Source organism: Odocoileus virginianus, chromosome 25 (genome assembly GCF_023699985.2).
Source record: "Odocoileus virginianus isolate 20LAN1187 ecotype Illinois chromosome 25, Ovbor_1.2, whole genome shotgun sequence".
Taxonomy (NCBI): Eukaryota; Metazoa; Chordata; class Mammalia; order Artiodactyla; family Cervidae; genus Odocoileus; species Odocoileus virginianus.
The window spans coordinates 9,852,950-9,878,702 of NC_069698.1; the positions used below are offsets into that span (position 1 = coordinate 9,852,950).

The window sequence follows — 25,753 nt, forward strand, 5'->3', positions numbered from 1 at the left end:
TTAAAGCTTGTAAAACAAGAGAACATATGACTCTTATCATATCTTAGCCAAGAAAGTCCTACTTGTCCTGATGTTACTGACCGATGCGGCAAACCCCAGCATTTTCTGAGCTGCTTCCCTCACTCTTGGATCAGATCCCAGAGAAGTTCTGTCACCCTAAGATGACTGACAAGTTCTGTCACAAACTGTGGTGTACCTAGGATGTTTTATTTCTGCTTATGTCAAAGCGACTGCCTTTACACAGTGACAAGAGGGACGCTAGGATCCCCTCAGACTACTCAACAAATGCCGAGATTTGGGGTGCTCCTGCGATGAGTAAGAGCTAGACTTTTTACAATGTTGTCATTTCCTCTCTTTACCACATCTCATTCTTTCCAGGGCATTTCCTTTATTTTCAGATACAGGGCAATTTGCCAGCCTATCTTCTGTCAGGGATGTTAATCATTATACCATGCCAAGAATTAGAATGGGATTAGAATGGAAGACTGCTTTCAAAACTCCCTTGCTCTGTCAGCATAAACCTAGTTTTGTGACTTTTGAGGGGACTTTTATTTCTTTGCATTTCATACTTTTCTGACCCAATCAGAAAATGACAGCTTTGTTCCCCTCAAATGAACTGCCTTTCTTTTTTCTTCTTCTCTTTCTCATTTTCATCCCTCTTCTCTATTTCTCTTTCTCCTCTCATAAACAGTGGTTCTGTTTAAAAGACTTTCACAAGTGGGTCTGTATATCAAAGGTTTATTATTCTCATTAAGCCAAAACATACTGAGAGCCTAGTAGACCGGCTACTTCAAAACATAGATACAGTCTTAGAGTTATGGCCTCCGGGAGGGAGAAGTTAGAAAGTGTAAATGAATAAATAACCACTAAAATGGGAATAAGTTGGGGATGAGAAGTGCAAAGTCTTTACGGAGTCAAAGGAGAGAGAAGTTCCAAGTGTTCGGGTGATGAGGGAAGGCGTTTGGGTAAGCACAGTGGAAGCACGGGTGGCAGACCGAGTCCGGTTTGATGTCGGTCCTGAGAGGAAAGGCAACAGGAGAGAAAGGTAAGGACGTGTCAGAGGCATGCAGACCACGTCTAAAAAACTGTGACGTATAAAACACTGTGACACATAGGTCTGTGAAAATAACCTGGACCTTGTGCTTTCCTATTTCATTTTCGGGAAAAGAATGAAGCCACAAAGGTTTCTGAGCAGGGGAGTGGCCTCATCTGAGGAAGCCTGAGGAAGCCTGAGGAAGCTCAACCTACGAGCGGTGTGTGGGGGAGGGTGAGCCCAAATGTCCGGCAGGAGCCCCACCAATTGTTCAGACAAGTAACAAGGTAGGTGTGAACGGAGGAAGGGCAACGGAAGGAAGGAAAGGGAAGAAAACACGTGACGAACACCTACTTGTCGGGAACCTCTTGAAGTACCTCTACAAGGTCATTGCATTTAAGGGAAATGAAAAGTGGCTATGAGAGAACCAGGGCCAGGGAAAAGAATTAAAACGACTACGTGGTAAGAAGTAGAAAATGTGCAGCTCTTTTCAAATGCTCTCAACTGGGTATATATATATATATATATATATATATATATATATATATATATATATATATATATATATATATGTATATATATATGTATATATATATAAAATTATGAATGATTCATGTTGTTGTACATCAGAAACCAACACAACATTGTAAAGCAACTTTCCATCAATTAGAAAATAAATAAATAAAATAGTGGTGTCATTAATAAAAACAAAATGAAGACAATCTGACTTTGGAGTTTAATGAATATAAGTAAATAACTTCAGTTTTTAAATATGCTGAGCTTGAAACCTGGCTGATTGCCTGAGTAAGGGAATCCTAACAACAGTTTGAAATTGCTGATTTTGAAATCATCAGGAGAGAGATTTTGAGATGAAGGGAAAAGAGATTGAAGAGATTCAGTGTGTAAAGCACAGTGAGAGAATGAGGCGTTACCTGTGGGGAAGAGAATATCTTCATTATGGAGCAGAAGTAGGAAGAAAAAGCAGCTTGTGAGGGAGGCAGAAAAACGGTTCTCAGAAAGTTTAAAGAACCGGCAGACTACAGTATCACAGAGGCCATAGGAGGGGAATGTTCCAAGAGGGGAAATTTCTGCAGAGACGACAAGGAGAAAGAGGACTAAGAAAGGCTTATTATGTTGCATATGAATAATCGATGGGGTGGCCTTCCAGAAGGCAGTTTCATAGAGGGCTAGAGGTGGAAACCATATTGCAAAGGGTTAAGAAGTGAATGCATGAGTAAGAAGTGAAAGCAGAATTCAAACTCTTTTAGAAGTTTGCTGGTGAGCGGAAGAGAGATAAGTAGAAGCTTGCTCAAGTAGCAGCGTCAGAGGAGGGTTATTTTAGGATAGGAAGGGCCCTCACCCTACTCATAGGCAGAGGAATAAAAATTAAAGATGGAAGAAAGATGGTACCTAAAGGATGGGGTCAAGCTGCGCAGAGGGGAGCAGTGACAGAATCAAAAGCAGTGTTCTTGGCAAGAAAAAGAATAAGATACCTCCTTCTGAGGTAGAAAAGGGAGCAGAGACTACCCACCAGGAGATGATGAGAGATTTCATATGGAATGGCCTCGTTCTCAATAAAACACAAGACTGCTAAACGGGGAAAAAAGACTCTCCCCCACAAGTTTGTGGAGTCCCACATTTTAAAAGAAAGAGAAATGTGTTCATAGGTCAGAAAATGGAAATTCAGTTTTGAAAAGTTACCAGACTTCAGCAATTTCTTCAGCTACTCTCTGTAGCATTTATTCTATTTTTTCCAGAATCTAAACTGCCATTCTCCAAAAAGGGCGTATATCTTCCTTGAACTGCCTGGTTATAATTTGGACAAAGAAGATAGCCTTTTTGGTTGTCAGAAATGAAGCAGTTCGTACTCTCATCTGTGTTCTTTAGAGGAGAAGTTTCAAGATAAATTTACTTCAGTAAATCTGGGGAAAGCAAGTACTGATATCAATGTTTATTTTCAAAGGCTATTAAGTACATGGTGATTTTGATTGGTCTACCTGTAATAAATGCCATCTCATAACATCTGGATCTTACAGAAACTTTAAAATAAACTCAGTTACTAGAGCTATCTTCCTAGCCCTTTCAATTCTGTTGTCTAATCACTAACCACTCACACTGATTGATCTGGTAATCCAAGTTGGGTGTATGATATATATGAATGTATCATTTAATCCTCATAATAACCTCATAGTAAATTTTTATTATTATTCCCATTTTGCAAAAAAGGTTAACTGAGCATTAGACTCAGTTAACTTCTTAACTTCTCTAATTTCTCAGAGCTAATAACAGTAGAACCAGCTTTAGTCCTGGTCTGACTTAAGAGCTCATACATCTAAAATTAAATTGTACCACCTCACAACTCAGTTTTTCTTACAGATATTCTTCTTCTCTAACTCCTTTGGTTATCTAAGACATTTCCTTTCTGCCTCCCTCCTTATCGCAAGAGTTTATTATTATTGGAAGAGACTCCAGAATACTGTACCTCTTTAGACTATGTGGAAGCAAATTGAAATAAGTTAAATCAACTTTTAAATAATTAAGCTGATTTGTTCTTCATCATATCTGCTTTGTTTCCCCCGCACTTCCTACATTCACCACCCCTTTCCCCATATTGGTTTCAAGAGAATATCCAAGTGCGAGAATGTGAATATTATTGTGAAAATAACCCTGTAAAACAGCTTCTCTAAACAAGACTGTGCTTAAGTCAAGTGTGTGAATGCATAGAGGATATAGAGAGCCTTCTCATCATCAGAGACCCAGAAAGATTTGAGCTGAGGTTTTCACACCCTTAGAGCTGATATTCACTTGTTCACTCAACAGCTTCATTGCTTAAGCTGGTTCCTGCCCTTTAGGAGTTCTCAGACAAGAGGAGAAGGCACCAGGTATTTTATAATTGTAGAACAGCCTGGTAATGCCAGAAAAGAGTTGGGGAGGATGGCTAAACAACAGTTTGACACTTTTTTTTATCATTAATTATATGTATTTCAAGCTAACTTCCCAATATGGGTTCATTTCCTTTTTGCATCAACATGAAGCCTCAAATGAAACCGCACAGTGTCTTTCATTTCAAAATGAAACTCATGACACAGCTAAGCAGTGAGTCATCTTCAGAAACCATAAAATTTCAATCCCAGTGTTTTAAAAACTGGCTGGGTCTTTTCCATCATCAAGTTGCATTGTGTATTTCTCCACCAGAACTTCTTTATCACCCATTTTAATTTCGAAGATGATTGCCAAAATAGTTCATCTTTGTGCCAGCAATAAAATCTACAATTCTCCACACCAATAAAAGTGACTTTGAAACAGAAGAAATAAAGTGAGAGAACTATTTTCCTTACAGACCTAGATAATGGAGGAAATTAGAGATTTGATCTCATAATGTTACACAAAGACTACCCTCACAGCCTAAACTTGTGCTATTATTTTCATTTCATTGGGCACCCTTTAGGGGTTAACAAAAGGCTGTATCTTTTCACTTCAGGAAGTGATTCCATGGAAACAAACACACACACAAAACCAGCTAGGACCTCTGACAGTAAAAAGCAGAAAGAGCAGGTCCAGGTCAATAACACAGTTCTGTATGACTGAGGAAGCTTCCTAAACCCTGGTGACATCACAGGTGCTTATCTATTTCCCATTCTCCTCTTGGGAAAAAAAAAAAAAACTCAGCAATTTCTCAGGGTTAGAACACAGGTCGATGTGAACCAACCACCTAAGAAGGTTCTTTAGTTTGTAGCTTCACTGCTACATACTAAAACAAATCCATATAAGGCAAAAGGAGAAGGAGATGAAAGTGTATGTCAGTAATGCAGATCTCAACTTCTATCTGATTTTCAAAAAGTATTCTTGTGTAGCCCAGAGTATACCAAAGCTTACACGTAGCTGTGCATCATCTAGATGCAACTCTGCACTCCTCTTCACCCCGACTGTCACTAACCCCACAGTGGTGTACCTGCCTTCCTACTTCAGCCCTGCTGTGTAAGGTTACGTGAAAAATGCACAGACGACTAAGTGGAATTGTAAAACCCTCGCAGAGGCCAGTCCCAAGGCTACTGATCACAGGCAAAGCATGTAATAATGGTTTCCAATGCCTTTGACATGCACCAAGACAAGACGTTTCATTAATTTAATGTAGTGCTCACTGGAAAATCCTAATGAATCACCGACTGTGTTACAAACAAGGAAACTGTCAGCCCATATCCAACTTGGCTACTCTGTGTCACAGGGAGGTGACAATAAACTAGAAAGTACTTGGATTTCACAACTCCTAATAGTTTGAGTTTGGTCAAAATCAAGGCCTTTCCTAAATACTTATCAGCTAGAAAAACAGATACACAGAACCACTTCCATTGTGACACATCTTCCACTTTCAGCCTTACCAATTTTAGTGCACCCCCAGATGAGATCCCGGTCTTTTCTTCTCTCTTCACAACAGAGTCACATCTTGCTCCAGGGTTAGGTGGCTCAGCCCATAAAGCGAAAATCTCTTGTAATTCAAATTACCCTTGAAAAAGCCTTAAGTGCCCTAGAGCACTCAATGTCCTCAGGAGGTGATATTATCAGTTCTCTAATGTTCCTCTGGGGCTTTTGATTAATTTTTCAATTCCTACATTGAGCACATCAATAAACCTTCACTATCCACTTACCAAGTTCCTTGAAAATCTGTTTTACGTCTTTATTACTGGTCAGTGAAACCCTTAAAATTATTCAGGACAATCTTTCCGTGAATTCCTACCAAAGGTGTTGACTATTAATATTTCAGGCTTGATTGAATCTGCTGAGTAGAATGAGCAGAGAACCACACCACCACTATATCCCAACCTTTACCCCACCTTTTTGTTTCCCACCTCTATCCTGTCATTTCTCTCCTTTCCTCTCTCCTTTTAATTCCACAAAGTTCAGCTGAGATAAATCAATTGTTCCTATCAGGAAAATCTGCTATAATGAGGAAATATTCTCAAGAAATACTTATAAACCCATTTGCCTGACTTTCTTCCACCAAACCTATTACTTTGTATTGCTCTCCTATACTCATCCACTCACCCATTCTGCAAGTATTCACTATGCACCAGCTACACACCAAACATTATTCTAAGCACAGGGGTCTCATCAGAGTTCACAACAGGCAAAGTCCCCGCTCTCAAGGAACTCACTTTCCGGTGGGGTAGGCAGCAAGTAGGCATATCCCTAAGACACTATTAGGAAGGACTGAGTGCTAAATATGGGGGATCAGGTAGTCAGACAAGGCTTCTAAAAAAGTGGCATTTGAGCAAAGACCCTAGTAAGCAAGGAAACAAGCCATGTGGATATCTGGGGGAACCATGTTAGCAACAGAGAAAGCAGTAAGTGTACAGGCCTTGAAAGGAGCTTGGCGCTGGAGATTTCCAGAAACAACCAGGAAACTTCCAGGATGGGTGAAGCCAAAAGCTCAAAGAGAAGAGTGGTATGAGATAAGTTTTTGATTTGGCCAGAATCCGGGACTTTGGCCTTTATCTGTGAGTGTTATGCAAAGCCCTAATCCGCAGATCTTTTTGTAGGGAGGTAGCATGACCCAGGGGCTTCCCTGCTAGCTCGGCTGGTAAAGAATCCGTCTGCAACGCAGGAGACCCCAGTTCTATTCCTGGGTTGGGAAGATCCCCTGGAGAAGGGATAGGCCACCTACTCCAGTATTCTTGGGCTTCTCTAGTGGCTCAGATGGTAAAGAATCCTCCTGAAATACTGGAGACATGGGTTCGATCCCTGGGTTGGGAAGATTCCCTGGAGAGGGGAACAGCTACCCAGTCCAGTACTCCAGCTCGGAGAATTCCCACAGACAGAGGAGCCTGGCGGGGTACAGCCAGGAGGGTCATGAAGAGTTGGACACAACGGAATGACTAAGCAGAGCGCAGCGCGGCCTGACTGAGGCCTCTTTCAGAAGGATTTCTCCATGTTCTGTGGAGAGCTGTGGGGAGGGCCTGTAGGGAGAAAGTCAGGACCCTGGGAGGCTCCCCTAGCCCCTGACCACCGCCTAGTATCTCAAACTAGTGTTTCTCAGTATTTGCCTTTCCTGTCAGGAAAAGCAAGTGAGAAAAGATTTCTGGTTAAGTGGTTTCTGGTTTTTTCACCAAACTGTGTGACTTTCACACAGCCCTCGTCTCCTGCTCTCGAGGTCTGACTCCCTGTCAAGCCCGCTTCGAACCTGCCCTGAGAGAAAAGCTCCCTGGTACTCAGGCCCCTTCAGGGCCCTGGAAGCCACAGAGAGTCGCTGAAAACCACCCTCTTCCTAATACAGGATTCTACCTCTTCACTGTCTTTTTTACACAGAGATTCTGGCAGCTTTATCAAATATCATACTAGCGTGAAACAAAAAAAAAGTGTTTCTACTAATAAAACAATGTGCACTCTAACACAGGTGGTAAATGTGTTTCTGAAGACCTTAATATGTGTACAGTAGCTTTCAGTGCCATGAAAAAAATCTGTAAATGTAACAGATTGAGTTTTAAACCCGTAAGAAGTATTAATTTTTCAAGTTTACCTTAGACTTTAGAGGTGAATAGTATGGTTTTTTTTAATTAAAAATGAAAAGGGGCACTTGATTTAGTGCAAAACACAATGTAGAGAGCAAATTATTATCACTGGACTCTCCATTTCTCATTTATATACATATGTGTATGTGTGTGTATATATATGTGTAACACATGTGTATATATAGACACACATACACATATAGGTACACATTTACGTAAATTTTTATCACTTTTTCCTGGGGTATTTGTATTTAAATCTTCTGGCAGCCCAGCACTTAGCTCCTCCCACTGCCAGCATACCCCTGATCACTGAGTGGCACTCAGATGCCTGAGTCTGGCTATTGGCTGCTGGTGTCATGCCAAGGAAAGTAGACTCGACTTTTTAAGCCATATGGGCCCACTGAATATTTCACAGAATACAAGTAATATAATTTTTCAATGTTTATTCCAACATTTGTTGTAGACCAACCATGAAACAGGCACTGTGCTAGGCAATGCGTAGTGAAGTCGCTCAGTTGTGTCCGACTCTTTGCGACCCCATGAACTGTAGCCTACCAGGATCCTCAGTCCATGGGATTTTCCAGGCAAGAATACTGAAGTGGGTTGCCATTTCCTTCTCCAGGGGATCTTCCCAACCCAGGGATCGAACCTGGATCTCCCACATTGTAGGCAGAAGCTTTACCGTCTGAGCTACCAGGGAAGCAGACAACCACAAATAAGATGTAGCCTGTGTCCCTCCAGGATGGACTGTTGCTGAAGCTGAAGCTCCAATACTTGGGCCACCTGATGTGAAGAAGTGACTCACTGGAAAAGACCTTGATACTGGGAAAGATTGAAGGCAGGAGGAAAGGGGGATGATAGAGAATGAGACGGTTGGATGACATCACCGACTCGATGGACATGAGTTTGAGTAAGCTCCAGGAGTTGGTGATGGACAGGAAAACCTGGCGTGCTGCAGTCCATGGGGTCACAAAGAGTTGGATATGACTGAGTGACTGAACTCACTGATCGACTGACTGCGCCCCTCCAGTGCAACTGCCACAAGGAAAGTAGCTGGTAGGGAGCTAAGGTTAAGGACAAAAAGTCGGCAGCAGCCTTCTGTAACAGTCTAAGAAGAAAATGGTGAAGCTGAAAGAAACTTAAGGGACATGTCAGGGATAGAGTCAACTGGATTCTCTCAGCCATTTCACTGTCCAGTTTTCTGATCAACTCTTAATTAATAAACTCCAAGATTTTCCCCGTGTTTATAAGACTTCCAAACTCTGAATGTGATCCAAGTTCTGAGAGCTGTACCAGAGTACCTTCCTTTATTTGCTTATACATAAGTAGAATAAATATTGCGAATGAGTTTAGTCAAGGATTTGGGTACCTGGGTTTTAAGGTAATAAAGAAGAGGAAACTCATCCAGGAAAAATATGAAAAATAAAGGTCTGCTTTATAAAGCAATGAGGATAAAATAAAAGTACTAAAGTCCTTATTAAATAGACCCCATCCAACACTCTCAATGAAGTATTACAATACTTTCCAGTACTTCAATGGAAAAATAAAAGGCTAAAGTTTTGGCACCATCTGAAATCTGGCAGGTATAATGTTTAGCTAATCTATAAAGCTGTCTTTCTCCTGGGATGTCTTCAAAAAACAGTACAGACTGCCTCAGAGCCACATTTTAAAACAAATAGTCTATGTCAGAGGGAAGAAGCCTTGAGGTGCTATTTTGTTTGCTTTTCAGAATAAAATCAGGATTAGGCTAGAGACACCAAATTGCCTCAGATTATGACCTGAGACATTTAACCACAAGTCGAGGAAATCTATTTGTGACAAATAAGCCCTTATGTTGGTGTTCAGTCATTTAGTCCTGCCTGACTCTGCGACCCTATAAACTGCAGCATGCCAGGCTTCATTGCCCATGATGGAGAGAAATCATCTCCTCCCCAGTGTTTCAAGTGAAAAGCCTTGACACGTTTTACTCCTTAAAATGAGTGATTCTGGAAACTAATTTACAAAGATCTTAAGCCAAGCACCAAAGTGAAGGCAGTTGTTACTATGTACACATTTCTATATCCAACCATATAATCCTGATTTTCTGATCTTTGCAAATAAGTAACTGTGAACAAATAGACAAATAATAATAGACTGAGAAAATTGAGCTCTCAACTGCCTGTTTGTTGGCACTATTGTTTCAGTTATCTATCAGCATAAGAAACCACTCTGAAATTTGTGCTTAGCTGCTCATTTGTGTCCAATTCTTTGAGACCCCATGGACTGTAGCCCACCAGGCTCCTCTGTCCATGGGAATTCTCCAGGCAAGAATACTGGAGTGGGTTGCCATGCCCTCCTCCAGGGGGTCTTCCCAACCCAGGGGTCGAACCCAGGTCTCTTGCATTGCAGGTGGATTCTTTGCCATCTGAGCCACTGGGGGAGCCCTGTGACTCTGAGATATAGTGCGCTGCATAAAACAACAAACATACTATTATGTTGTCCCATTCTGGGGGGCAGGAACTTTAACAGAACACAGAGGGATGACTCATTTCTGCTCAGGGGTGGTTGGGGCCTCAGCGATGGTGACCCCACAGGCTGGGAGGTGACTCAAAAGGTATGGCTGGAATAGAGGGTCAGGAGAATCCACTTTCAATACGGTTTCTTTAATCAAATGTCTGGCACTTGTCCTGGGATTGGTGAAGGACAAGCTCAGCTGGAACTGTCCACCAGAGTGCCTACACGTGTCCTCCCAAACTTGGCGGTCTTAGGGTAATCTGAATCATGACATGCGGGCTCAGGGCTCAGAGGACAAGCCTTCCAGTGAGCAAGGAGGAAGCTGCATGGCCTTTTTGATCCAGCCTCGGAGGCCAGCCAGCATGACTCAGGGTGCTCTGCTGGTCAAAGCCAGCCAGATTTGAGCAAAGGAGACACAGACCCCACCTCGTGCTGGGAGGAATGTCAAAAAATTGCAACCTGGTTAAACTGTCCCAGTTGCCTTCCACATAAGATGTCACTACCCACAGAGAGGCAGAGTGTATTTAGGAGCAGAGGGTGGTGTGGGGGGATAGGGGAAAGGGACCCACAGGTACACGTGAGTTAAATGAGGGGACAGTCCTTACCAGTGTGATCTTCCCACTGGTCACTTCCAGGAAAACTCCGGGTCTAATTTCCACGTAGTAGATTTGCTACTTGGAACTAAGCTTCTTAACGTGCATTCTTCAAGACCTTCCTGAGGACTCCACGACCCTTTGGAGTCACAATGCATCATATGTGACTCTGTTATCAACACCATGGGGCTGCCGTGATTCCTTCCCACCCAGTCCTTACACATCGCCACAGAAATAAGGAGCCAGAAAATCACCAGAGCTGAATAGTCATCCCCGTGTTGAACGTATGGAGCAATTTGACCCCTGTCCTGGGTACCTATCCTGACTCCTCCGGGCGGGGAAGAATGGCTGGGGGAGGGGAAGACAAAGAAGGATTCCTGTTACCATTCACCCCCGAAGTCATCTTCCAGCTGCTCATGTCACACACAGTGGGGCCAGGGAGCAGCAGGGAAGGGAGACGGAGGTGAGCAGTGTACAGGGCCAGGCATGGATCAGCAAGCCATCAAGATTAATTATATAATTATGCAACTATATCAATACCAAATGAAATAAACTCTAACACGTAAAACTTTACTAGAGATAGAGTGTCACTTCATAATGACAAAAGGTACATTTCATGTAACAAAAATAATTTTAAATTTTTATGCAACTTTTGACATAGCCTCAGAATACTTAAGGAAAGTTTAGCAGGAAAAAATAGATAAATGCAATATTATACAGTGACAGTATAATAAATATTTCTATACCTGATAGACCAAGAATATACAAAAAAAGACAAAACTAAGATTCTCAAAAACACATGCATGCCTATGTTCACAGAGCACTATCTACAATAGCCAAGACATGGAGACAACCTAAATGTCCATCGGCAGAGAAGTGGATAAAGAAGATCTGATGTGTGCGTGTGTGTACATATATAAACTGAAATATTACTCAGCTATTAAAAAGAATGAAATGATGCCATTTGCAAAAACATAGATGAACCTAGAGACTGTTGTACAAAGCAAAGTGAGTCAGAAAAAGAAAGACAAATGCTATATGATATCACTTCTAACACAAACGGACATATCTACAAAACAGAGACAGACTCAGAGACATAGAGAATATACACTTGTGGTTGCCAAGGAGGAGAGGGAAGGGAGGAAGGATTGGGAGTCTGGGATTAGGAGATGGAAACTATGATATATAGGATGGATAAACAACAAGGACCTACTGTGTGGCACAGGGGACGATATTCAATATCCCATAATAAGTCATAATGGAAAAGAATATGAAAAAGAATAAATACACATATGTATCACTAGAAAAGACCCTGGTTGTGGGAAAGATTGAAGGCAGGAGAAGAAGATGAGATGGTCAGATGGCATCACCGACTCAATGGGACATGAGTTTGAGTAAGATCCGGGAGATGGGGAAGGACAGGGGAGCCTGGCGTGCTGCAGTCCACGGGGTCACAAAGAGTCAGACACAACCGGGTGACTGAACAACAACAGCAATATACATGTATAACTGAGTTCCTTTTCTGCTCCGCAGAAATTAACACAACATTGTAAATCAGCTAAATTTCAATAAAAATTTTAAAAAGGATAGAAGAATATTAAAAAATCAGCAAGAACGTAGAAGGTATTTAATTACATAATTATAAAAGTTAAAAGCATAATTATGATTTAAAATATATACATAGTAGAACAATTAGCCCCAACTGCAGAATATACTTCCCTTTCAAGAACACTTGAAACACAAAGATTGACCCACACAGATCCTTAGAGTGAATTTCAAAAACAAACCAAAATATTGGTTTCATTCAAAGCATAGTCTCTGATCACACCACAGTGTTGTTAAACTTGACATCACTAATAGAAAGATGTCCAGAAAAATTCCATGTTTGAATTCAATAAACTTCTAAACAGCTCTTGAATCAAAAAGCAGATTAAGTTGGAAAATAGAAAAAATTATAACTGAATAACAGTAAAAGCACCACAAACAAAACTTGGGGAAATACAGCTAAAGCAGACACTAGATAGAAATTGGTATCTTAAAAGCCTGTATTGGAAAAGAAGAAAGTCATAAAAATTAAAGTTCTAAGCATCGACCTGGGTAGAGGAACGGAACAGATATTTTCCCAAAGAAGACATACAAAAGGCCAACAGACAAATGAAAAGATGGTCAACATTACTAACCATCAGGGAAATGAAAAACCACCACGAGATATCATCTCCATTTAGGGCTCCTAAACTGGCCCCTATACAGAGAGAGCAAAGAGAGCCCTAAGAAAGAGGCAGACCACTTCAGATTGGAAAGTGGCAGGCGTAGTGAACAAAGGAACTTACACAAGAGAGTAGCTGTGGGCAGCTACAGAACAAGTAGATCTCTACACCCACCAGACAGAATCTTAGTTCAGACCCAGGCCTTAGCTGGGTTCACTCATGTATACTGTCCAAAAGTTCTCAACCACACCTTGCTTTCCCAAGTCTGCATTCCTCAAGGCTGTGGGAACAGTGGGCGGAGGATACATTCCAAGGACCTGGAGGTGGGAAGGAGCCCCCGATTGTGTGAGTCAGCTCTTGGGTCAACTGGGGGTCACATCCTCTCCATGACCTCCTCCAAAAACCTGTCAGAGTAGCTGTCACCAAGATGACGAGATGTGATGGCGAGAATATGAAAAAAGGGAACTCCTGTGTGCTGTGGGTGGGATGTAAATCCATTTGGCCACTACAGAACACAGTGTGGAGGTGGCTAAAAAATTTTTAAATAATATAATCCAGGAATCCCACTCCTCAGTATATATCCAAAGAAAATGAAAACAGAATATGGAAAAGATGCCTGCCCCCTCATGTTTATTGCAGTATTATTCATAAGAGCCAAGATATGGGAGCAACTTAAGTATCTGTCAGTGGATAAATGGATGAAGACACTGTGTTGGACATATATATACGATAGAACATTATTCATCCATGAAAAAAAAGAAATCCTGCCACTTGCAACAACATGGATGAAGTTTGATGACATTATGCTCAGTGAGATAAGCTAGACAGAGAAAGACCAATATTGTATATCACTTATAGGTGATCTTGAAATCTTGAAAAACCAAAGTCACAGAAATGGATGGCAAAATGATGGTTAGGAGGGACTGGGAGGTGAAAGAATTGAGAAGATGTTTAAGATACAAACTTGCAACTAGATGAGAATAAATTCTGCAGATCTGATGCACAGCATGGTGATCATATTCAACAACACTGTTTTATGGGGCTTCACAGGTGGCACTAGTGGTAAAGAGCCCACCTGCCAATGCAGGAGACATAAGAGATGCAGGTTCAATCCCTGAATCAGGAAGATCCCCCAGAGGAGGTCATGGAAACCCACTCCAATATTCTTGCCTGGAGAATCCCATGGACAGAGGAGCCTGGCATGCTACAGTCCATAGGGTCACAGAGTCGGACAAGACTGAAGCAACTTAGCATGCACACATACAAAATTGCTAAAAGATCAAGTTTTAAAAGCTCTCATCACAAAAAAGAAATGGTAATTATGTGACATGATAGAGGTGATATAAAGCTACAGTGGGAATCATATTGCAATATATAAATGTATCAAATAAATACATTATATACCTTAAACTTCCATAATGTAATATATCAATTATATCCCCAAGAGGAAATGTTAAAAGGAAAATACCTTTGAAAACTTTGGTGATACACCATGGAATATTACTCAGCCATTAAAAAGAATTCATTTGAATCAGCTCTAATGAGATGGATGAAACTGGAGCCTATTATACAGAGTGACGTAAGCCAGAAAGATAAAGAACATTACAGCATTCTAACACATATATATGGGATTTAGAAAGATGGTATCGATCACCCTATATGCAAAACAGAAAAAGAGACACAGATGTACAGAACAGAATTTTGGACTCTGTGGGAGAAGGCGAGGGTGGGACGTTTCGAGAGAACAGCATCAAAACATGTATATTATCTAGGGTGAAACAGATCATCAGCCCAGGTTGGATGCATGAGACAAGTGCTCGGGCCTGGTGCACTGGGAAGACCCAGAGGGATCAGGTAGAGACGGAGGTGGGAGGTGGGATTGGGGTGGGGAATACATGTAAATCCATGGCTGATTCATGTCAATGTATGACAAAACCCACTACAATATTGTAAAGTAATCAGCCTCCAACTAATAAAAATAAATGAAAAAAAAACTAAAAAAAAACCTTTGGTGAGATAGAAAAATCTCAGAAATATATCAATTTACAAAATCTGATTAAAGAACTGGGAAAATTTAATATTTCTATTATCACTAAAGATATTGAATCACGCTACTATATATAAAAGATAACTTATAAGAACCTGCTGTATAGCACAAGGAACTCTATTTGGTGCTCTGTAACTCAGCAGTAACCACAGGACTAGAAAAGGTCAGTTTTCATTCCAATCCCAAAGAAAGGCAATGCCAAAGAATGCACAAACGACCACACAATTGCTCTCATCTCCCATGCTAGCAAAGTAATGCTCAAAATTCTCCAAGTGAGGCTTCAACAGTACATGATCCATGAACTTCCAGATGTTCAAGCTGGATTTAGAAAAGGCAGAGGAACCAGAGATCAGATTGCCAACATCCACTGGATCATCAAAAAAGCAAGAGAGTTCCAGAAAAACATCTACTTCTGCTTTATTGACTATGTGAAAGCCTTTGACTGTGTGGATCACAATAAACTCTGGAAAATTCTTAAAAAGATGGGACCCTATGTGCAAAACAGAAAAAGAGACTCAGATGTATAGAACAGACTTGTGGACTCTGGGAGAAGGCGAGGGTGGGATGTTTCAAGAGAACAGCATTGAAACATGTATATTATCTAGGGTGAAACAGATCACCAGCCCAGGTTGGGTGCATGAGACAAGTGCTCGGGCCTGGTGCACTGGGAAGACCCAGAGGGATAGGGTAGAGAGGGAGGTGGGAGGGGGGAATGGGATGGGGAATACATGTAAATCCATGGCTAATTCATTTCAATGTATGACAAAAACTACTGTAATGATGTAAAGTAATTAGCCTCCAACTAATAAAAATAAATGGAAAAAAAAAAAAAAAGATGGGAATAACAGAACACCTGACCTGCCCCCTGAGAAATCTGTATGCAGGTCAGGAAGCAACAGTTAGAACTGGACATGGAACAACAGACTGGTTCCAAATAGGGAAAGGAGTACGTCAAGGCTGTGTATCGTCACCCTGCTTATTTAACTTATATGCAGAGTACCTCATGAGAAATGACAGGCTGGATGAAGCCCAAGCTGGAATCAAGATTGCTGGGAGAAATATCAACAAGCTCAGATATGACACCACTCTTGTGGCAGAAAGCAAAGTCTTGAGTATTCATTGGAAGGACTGATGTTGAAGCTGAAACTCCAGTACTTTGGCCACCCGATGCGAAGAGCTGACTCATTTGAAAAGGCCCTGATGCTGGGAAAGATTGAAGGCGGGAGGAGAAGGGGACGACAGAGGATGAGGTGGTTGGATGGCATCACCGACTCAATGGACATGGGTTTGAGCAAGCTCCAAGAGTCGGTGATGGACAGGGAAGCCTGGCGTGCTGCAGTCCATAGAGTCGCAAAGAGTCGGACACGACTGAGTGACTGAACTGAATGATCTACACAGGAATGGAGCTGGGAAGACGGTGGATGTATGTATGTGTATATGTGTGGCAGTTTATTTTCCCGTACAGCAGAAACTGACACAGATGTAAATCAGGTGTACACCAATAAAAAATTAATTTTTAAAAAAGATAGAGTCAGCACTTTAGTCACTTATGTTGGCTTCTGTGACATATTTTTCTTCATACAGGGCAGGAATATTTGGCTGTTGAATGCATAAAAATTTGTACTTAAATATAATTGAATTCTAATTTAACACAAACTATTCCAGAATATAAAAGAGAAAAAAAATACTAAGCACTGTTTATGGGCATAACCTTGATTCCAAAAGCCAACAAAGGCAACACACACAAAAGAAAATTACAGGCCAGTCTCAGTCATGAACATATATGGAAAAAAGCAAGGAAAATAAAAGCTAACCAAGTCACCCCAAGGATGTTCCAATGTGCTAGAAAGTTATATTCCTTGACCTGACTGGTGAATACCTGGGTTTTTTAAAACATTGTCCTTTAAACTGAACAAATACATATTTGCTACATTTTGTACACTCTTCTGTTTATTGGCTATATTTCCTTATAAAAACAAAAACAATTGCTGGAAGCACCTGACTCACTGACGCTTTCCCATTGGACTCATCTGTTGCTTATCTGAATCCCTCAAAATTCTGTTCTTGGTGCCACAAAAAGTGTGACTCACATGGGAACTTGTCAAATATGAAAATTCCGAGTCTCTCACTGAACTAGAATCTCTGGAGGTAGGACTCATGAATTTGTGTCTTAATAAGCCCTCCGGGTTATTCGGAGGCTCACTCAAGTGTGAGAACAGCTTTTAGTAACAGCAGCAAGTAACAGAGGGTTCACAAGCAAGATACAGGGCTTAAACCTAAGGGAATTTGAGCCAGAGGCAATTTGGTGTTCAGAATACACCCACTGCCTTACCTGAGCACATTGCACCACGCTGGGCTTTCCTCTGCCGGACTAGCCTCACCTGGACCAGTCTCATGTCACAGGGAGAATGACGATCATTTTCCAGTGACTCACACCTGAACATCTGTGTCAATTATAGAGCCCTGGTTCTTTAATTATATTACAGGATTCCTTTTCTGCACTGGTCACCATGTAAGCCTCCCAGAGTAAACTTGCTGCTCTTGCTCTGGGTGAAGGGGAAGTGTGTTCATCCTGTATTATCCAGGGACAAAGACTCTCCTTAATTCATAGACTAATCATGCATTTGTGGGAATATTCAAGTTTTCCTTCTTCCTGCTTCCTCTCTTTTGTCCTCTCCACTGTTTCCCAGTATCTTTGCATACACAGGAGAAATGATTGAAGATGCTTTCAAAAAAGATTCTCAGGGTATCAGCAAAAGATTCACTAGGAATAGACACAGGAACTGACCAAAATAATACACATTTTAAACATGGATTGTGCATGCTCACTCAGTTGTGCCAGATTCTTTGCAACTGCATGAACTGTAGCCTGCCAGGCTCCTCTGTCCATGGGATTCTCTAGGCAAGAATACTGGAGCAGGTTGCCATTTCCTTCTCCAGGGGATCTTCCTGACCGAGGGACCAAACCTGCATCTCTGGCATCTCCTGCATTGGCAGGTGGATTCTCTACTGCTACATCACCTGGGAAGCCCTAATTATAGATTAAAATTTATATATTTTATATATATATATATATTTTTGCATATTTGTGTGCGTTAGTCACTTAGCTGTGTCTGACTCTTTGCGACCCTATGGACTATGGCCTAGCAGGCTGCTCTGTCCATGGGGTTCTCCAGGCAAGAATACTAGAATAGGTTGCCATGCCCTCCTCCAAGAGATCTTCCCAACCCAGGGATCAAATAAGTCTCCCATATTACAGGCAAATTCTTTAACATCTGAGCCACCAGGGAAGCCCAATAGATGTATGCAAAATAAACCTCAAGAAAGTTAAATAGCTATCAGTGGTAAAACTAGAATAAAATGTATTCTAAGTTAATTCTAGACATTAATGCCTGTTGTCTCTATGCCCGATGCCTAGCTCTCCCTTCATTCATTCTGAAGAGTCCTTTGTAACCTCTAATATTAAATCTCCTGTTTCTGATCTCCCATGTCTTTCTCTTTCTTAGTTAACTCATTTTAATAGATCATGTCTCTGAGAAAAAGCTCATAGGAGATTAAATTTTTCAGAGCATGAGTCTGAAAAATCTGATGTTTTTATTCCATCCTCACATTTGCTTATGAATTTCACTGAGTGTAGAATTCTAAGAATCACTTTTCCTCAAAAATTTGGAAGCAATGTTTCATTATATTCTAGCCTCTGTTGTTGCTGTTGACAATTCCCTGGCAATCTGATTTTCATCTTTTATGTGTGACTTTTTCCTGGAAATTTGTAGAACTTGAGAAAGTACAAAATTATGTGTTATGGAGTGAGTCTTTTTAAATTATTTTTAACTCTGCTGGGAAATCTATGGATCCTTTCAACTTGGAAACTCTAACCTTTATTTCTAGAAATAATAGTCCAACTGGATCAACAAGTACAGTGAAGCTTGTAGTAATCCTCAACCACAGGCTCAGAACTTCCCATCAGTTCTTTCAGGGCCACACTCTTAAATGTGATAGGCAAGCAACGTCAGAGATAAATGTGGTAAGACTTTGCCCATGAAACATAGAGGTCAAAACAAACACAGAGGAAAAAAGCAATGTTGAAGGAATTTTTCTCTAACTATTTGAGTAATGATTTCCTCCTTTTCTCTTTTCCCTCTTTCCTTTTTCTCCCTTTGAACTTCAAAGGTATTGAACCTCATGATCTGGTTCTTTAATTTTTTTATATATATTTTATATTTTCCATATCTTTTCCTGTTTCTTCAAATTTCTTAGAGATTTCCACTGTTCTGTTGTGCTTTTCATTTGTTATCATATTTTCAATTTCTAACTGTCCTTTTTTTAAAATAACCTGTTCTTATTTCATGAATGCTAACCTTTTAACAGCTAAGAGAAAACTAATGATGACTTCTTAAGTAGTCTTTCCTCTGAATTTAATCAGAATTTTTAAAAATCACAGAAAAAACAAAACAATTAACTGATATACTCTCTTTGAAAAATTGGTGATGTCTACCAGAACTGAAATAGGCACTTCCCTGTTGGTCCAGTGGTTAAGACTCCACCTTGCAAGGCAGGGAGCACAGGTTCAATCCCTGGTTGCAGAACTTAGATCCCACATGCTGTGGAGCAGCTAAGCCCACGCCAAGCAACAAAAGACCCCACATGATGCAACGAGGATCCTGTGTGTTACAACTAGGACCCAATGCCACCAAACAAACAAATTAAGAGAAAGAAGAACTGATAGACTCCACACCAGAAATGGTGCATTTCTAATATACTAATACACCCGATAGAAATATGTACATATGTTCACCAAAAATTAAGTACAGAAATATCCATAGCAGCCCTAATTCATATTAGCCTAAAACAGGAATCAACTCTAATGCCCATCAACAATGAAATATATGACAGATTTTGGTATGTTTGTGGAGTAAACATAATATACACAATGGAATACTATAAAATGAAAACGAGTCAATTATTGCTTTCTTTAAGAACACAAATATAATATTGAGTGAAAGAAGCAAACACTAAATAGTATCTATTATAAAACATAACTTCTATCAAATTCAAGCTATTCTGCAGTGATAGAAGTCAAACAGCACCCACCTCTAAAGGAGAGGATCATGACTGGAAGCAAGTGGAGGCACATTTCTGGTGAACTGGTAATTCCTTGATCTGAGAGATGGTTCTGTATGCTCCTCTGCATGAATTAATTAATTATACACTTATGATTTGGCCATTCCTTTATACTTCAATTTTAAAAGTTCCTTCAAAAATTTGTTTTCTGTTACCAAAAACAAAGTCAATTCACTAAACAGGTTCATTTTGTACTGAATTCAGATTTAGGTAGATTCTTAGCCTCAAATGCCAGCTTCATCACTTAATAGAACGTGACTTCGGTTAAAGCATTATTTAAATTCCTCTATAATATTAAGACTCAGCCATTCACCCATCCAATAAAAATGTACTGTGTGCCTACTATTATAGGCACTTGGGATATAGCAATGAGCAACATATCCAAATCCACACCCTCATAGAGCCAATATTCTGATGAAGAAGGGGGAAAAAATGCTTGCTCTACCTAGCTCCCAGAATTTCTGTGACTCTCAAAAGAGATCATGGTAAGAACTTGCTACTCAAAATGCACTTTATGGACCAGCAATATTAGTACCACCTGCAAATTTGTTAGAATGGCAAATTCAGGCCCCACCCTGGGCCTGCTAGGCATCAATATCCTCATCTTAGCAAAATCTTCAAGTAATTTATATGCACATTAAAGTCTGAGAAGCATTGTACTTTGCGAATCATAAAATGCTGTCAAATGTAGGCTATAATTATTAGTCATGCCTACCAGGAAATTGCCACAGCCCTGCTTTGCCGATGCACTCCTACTCTAGCAAATAAGGAATCGGAGGGTGAGAAAGCACGCCTTTACTCCCATCTTAAAAGCTCCTCAACTGATAGGTTGTGTTGTTTTGGAGTGTTCTCTTTCTCTTTGGTCTTTAAGCCAGACTCAGTTCTCCAGGTCAATAGACCTCTGCATCAAAATCTCCACTGATGAAAATGGTATTGTTGAACTTCATTAATTGGTTTATCAACTGGTTCAACACCATTTACCAGTCGTTCAACACTGAGCCCCGGAAGAGCATGAAGTTGTAACATGCTGTACAACAAGGACTTCAAATGTGTGGAGTTTTATTGGCATGTTCGTAGGTCCCAGGTTCATTCTGTGCCTTTCATCTCCTGGCTGGGAGAGCTAGCAAAACGTTTTCCTGCAGGTTCTTTGGTGGATCTCTTATTAGACTCGTTCCAACACTGCTTTTTTTTTTTTTTTTTAACCTTCCATGATGAGATTTTTTTTTTTTTTTTTTCTGGCTCAACTTGATTTTTTTTTTCCATTTATTTTTATTAGTTGGAGGCTAATTACTTTACATCATTACAGTAGTTTTTGTCATACATTGAAATGAATCAGCCATGGATTTACATGTATTCCCCATCCCAGTCCCCCCTCCCACCTCCCTCTCCACCCGATCCCTCTGGGTCTTCCCAGTGCACCAGGCCCGAGCACTTGTCTCATGCACCCGACCTGGGCTGGTGATCTGTTTCACCCTAGATAATATACATGTTTCAATGCTGTTCTCTTGAAACATCCCACCCTCGCCTTCTCCCAGAGTCCACAAGTCTGTTCTACACATCTGTGTCTCTTTTTCTGTTTTGCATATAGGGTTATCGTTACCATCTTTCTAAAGTCCATATATATGTGTTAGTATACTGTAATGGTCTGTATCTTTCTGGCTTACTTCGCTCTGTATAATGGGCTCCAGTTTCATCCATCTCATTAGAACTGATTCAAATGAATTCTTTTTAATGGCTGAGTAATATTCCATGGTGTATATGTACCACAGCTTCCTCATCCATTCATCTGCTGATGGGCATCTGGGTTGCTTCCATGTCCTGGCTATTATAAACAGTGCTGCAATGAACATTGGGGTGCACATGTCTCTTTCAGATCTGGTTTCCTCGGTGTGTATGCCCAGAAGTGGGATTGCTGGGTCATATGGCAATTCTATTTCCAGCTTTTTAAGAAATCTCCACACTGTTTTCCATAGTGGCTGTACTAATTTGCACTCCCACCAACAGTGTAAGAGGGTTCCCTTTTCTCCACACCCTCTCCAGCATTTATTGTTTGTAGACTTTTGGATAGCAGCCATCCTGACTGGCATATAATGGTACCTCATTGTGGTTTTGATTTGCATTTCTCTGATAATGAGTGATGTTGAGCATCTTTTCATGTGTTTGTTAGCCATCTGTATGTCTTCCTTGGAGAAATGTCTGTTGAGTTCTTTGGCCCATTTTTTGATTGGGTCATTTATTTTTCTTGAGTTGAGCTGGAGGAGTGGCTTGTATATTTTTGAGATTAATCCTTTGTCTGTTGCTTCGTTTGCTATTATTTTCTCCCAATCTGAGGGCTGTCTTTTCACCTTGCTTATAGTTTCCTTTGTTGTGCAAAAGCTTTTAAGTTTCATTAGGTCCCATTTGTTTATTTTTGCTTTTATTTCTAAAATTCTGGGATGTGGGTCATAGAGGATCCTGCTATGATTTATGTCGGAGAGTCCAACACTGCTTTTGTGGAAGTGAGAACCCAGGAAGCAGCTCACCGTCTGGTTGAAGAAGAAGTTGTTCTGGGAATAAGGACTAATCAGGCTTTAAATGACTGTCTTGTTAGAGAAAAAAAAAAAATATTGAATACTTTGTCAAGTTGTTCCTATAGTAATGTTACTTAAAATTTAATGTGCATACAAATCACCCAGGAATCATATTATACAGTTGGGATTCACTAGGTCGGGGGTAAAGCTGAAAATTCTTCATTTCTAATATGCTCCCAGTTGATGCTGTTGCTATGGGCTCCCAGACCACACTGTAACAAGATCCTACGCTACAAAAACTCAAAAGAAATCACACAGTGATTTCGAACAACTCGTCTCCTCCATACACACACACAACAGGGTCTTCTAATAAAAGCCAGTGCCCAGCAAACCAAAGTAAGCCAGTTGACTTATTGCTTCTTTATGAATTTAGAAATTAAAAGCTTCATATTATAATGATGAATACATTGATACCTATTTATATAGAAACTGGCAGAAGTATATAAAAACGTTAAAATTTTTCTTGTTCCCACTTTCTAAATTTTCTAGAATAAACATAGCTTAATTGTATAATATGAAAACAATAAATGTTAGTTTTTAAAATGTATGTTTTTCAGACTCACAGACTTAGAGAAAAAACCTATCGTTACTAGGGCGAAAGGTATGGGGAGGGATAAATTGGAAGTTTGGGGTTGACATGTACACACCACTATATTTAAACTAGATAACCAACAAGGACCTACTGTATATAGCACAAGGAACTCTGCTCAATACTCTGTAGTAACCTAAATGGGAAAAGAATTTTCAAAAGAATAGGTACACGTATATGTATCATATAACTGAATCACTCCGCTGTACATCTGAAACTGACACAACATTGTTAATCAACTATATTCCAATAAAAGTTAAAAATGAAATAAAATGTATGTTTTAAAAAATTATCCTAATCTCATGCTAAACACTGAATAGTGGGTAAAAGTTTTTTCACTTTTCCATAAATATATAATATTTATGGAGTGTAACATATGTTCACATTTGGTCTGTTTCTTTTCTCCATCATCTCACCATAGGGGCATCGCTGAGGGCTGCAAAATGCCAAGTTGTAATGGACTTCAAATATATCCAACATTACTGTTTCTAAGATAAAGAATTCTTTTAGGGGGTTTTCCCCCCTAAGATTTAATGGTGAAAATGCATGTGATTTCATTAATAGTAAATAACTACTTCTTTATCAGAGGCTTCGTGATGTAAAAGTCTTCCTTAGAAAACTCTGGACTTCCCAGAAGCAAACCATGAATGCTTACTTTGATAAATTCATGATTATCTTAAAACAATTCAAAGAAAAAAAAAACTGGTTCATTCTAAAACTCTTGGGACAAAAAGTTGTTAAATAGAGATTGTTGTTGATGATTTGATCCTACAAGCAAGTAGAAAAAAGCCACAAGAGTGACAAGGCAATCTGACCAGAATTTGATCTTTCATCCACTTCCTTACAGCGCCTTTAACAAGGCTTAATATTTCCTGAGCACTTACTAGGTACCAGGGACTGTATTAAATACATTAATATAAATTATCTCACTTAATACTCACAACAAGGTATCTTTCCTATTTTTTTAAATGAGGAAACACCAGAGAGGAGAAGCAACTTTCCTGCAAATGTAAATAGCAGGAAAGGCAGAAAGTGGCTGATTCCAGGCCGTGTAGGTCTCAGTGACACTGCAGAAAGCAGTGAGCCTATCAAAGATACAGTATGTACTAAATATCTTAGATTTGTTTTCTGACTTACTAGGCTCCTGTGTGTGTGTGCACGCTCAGTCACTCAGTTGTGACCAACTCTTTGTGACCCCATAGACTGTAGCCCACCAGGTTCCTCTATCCATGGGATGTCCCAGGCAAGAATACTAGAGCGGGTTGCCATTTCCTACTCAGGGAACCTTCCTGACCCAGGGATCGAACCCACGTCTCTTCGTCTCCTACACTGGCAAATGGATCCTCTACCACTGAGCCACCTGGAAAGCCCTGCTAGCCTCCGACTTAATCCCGAATTTACTCATTAGCTGTTTTCCTGATGCTCATTCACTTATTGTTTTAGAGTCACTAATTGACTAGTTTCAGAGAAAAACTCACCTGTTTTCCTAAATTGGCTCTGTATATGGATTCTTACAAGTTTCTCTTATTAGTATAAAAATTGAACAGATATGTTTATAGAAAAACTCATGTTTCTACCTCCTAGCATCATCATCCTTATTTTATATGTAATCTGGTTTTTTACCTTCTTTTGTCTAAATTTTTCTCATTTGTGTTACCTTTAAAGTTATAAGTTCCTATCAGGCAGGGGCCATGTCTTTTCATTTGCAAACAGAGCTTCAGAATGAAAGACTTAAAGAAAGAAGGAAAAAAAAAAAACTACTAGCAATGGTTGCTTCTGGGTTAATGGGATTATCAGTAATTTCCTACACTTCAAATTTTCCACAAACTGCTTACAATTAGGGAAAATTATTACTTTTAGGCATTTTAACTTACCTCGTCTAGGATAATATATGTTGACTTTTGCAAAACATTTTTTCAACACTGAAAAATATCTGGAACAATAATAAATACAAATAAAATTCTTACATTAAATCTGAAGCAAGTGCTGAATGTGTTATAGGCCTCGTGAGAGAAGAGCCTTTGCCCTGCTTCATTCTGTACTCCAAGGCCAAATTTGCCTGTTACTCTAGGTATCTCTTGACTTCCTACTGCTGCATTCTAGTTCCCTATAATGAAAATGATATCTTTTTTGGGTGTTAGCTCTAGAAGGTCTTGTAGGACTTCATAGAACCATTCAACTTAAGCTTCTTCAACATTACTGGTCGGGGCATAGACTTGGATTACTGTGATATTGAATGGTTTGCCTTGGAAACAAACAGAGATCATTCTGTCATTTTTGAGATTGCATCCAAGTACTGGATTTCAGACTCTTTTGTTGACTGTGAAGGCTACTTCATTTCCTCTAAGGGATTCTTGCCCACAGTAGTAGATACAATGGTCATCTGAGTTAAATTCACCCATTCCAGTCCATTTTAGTTTGCTGATCCTAAAATGTCGATGTTCACTCTTGCCATCTCCTGTTTGATGACTTCCAATTTGCCTTGATTCATGGACCTAACATTCCAGGTTCCTATGCAATATTGCTCTGTACAGCATCGGACTTTACTTCCATCACCAGTCGCATCCATACCAGATGTTGTTTTTGCTTTGGCT

The 25,753-nt window shown here is 40.1% G+C and overlaps 1 long non-coding RNA gene across 1 annotated transcript; it reads right to left on the minus strand.

Annotated features, from left to right (window-relative positions):
• Positions 1-739: 739 nt before the first annotated feature.
• Positions 740-25,338, minus strand: LOC110143365 (uncharacterized). Its single transcript, XR_002315565.2, has 4 exons — positions 25,034-25,338; positions 19,971-20,064; positions 10,638-10,764; positions 740-1,017 (listed from the first exon to the last, which is right to left on the minus strand). It is a non-coding gene; the product is annotated as an uncharacterized lncRNA (long non-coding RNA).
• Between the last annotated feature and the right edge of the window lie 415 nt (positions 25,339-25,753).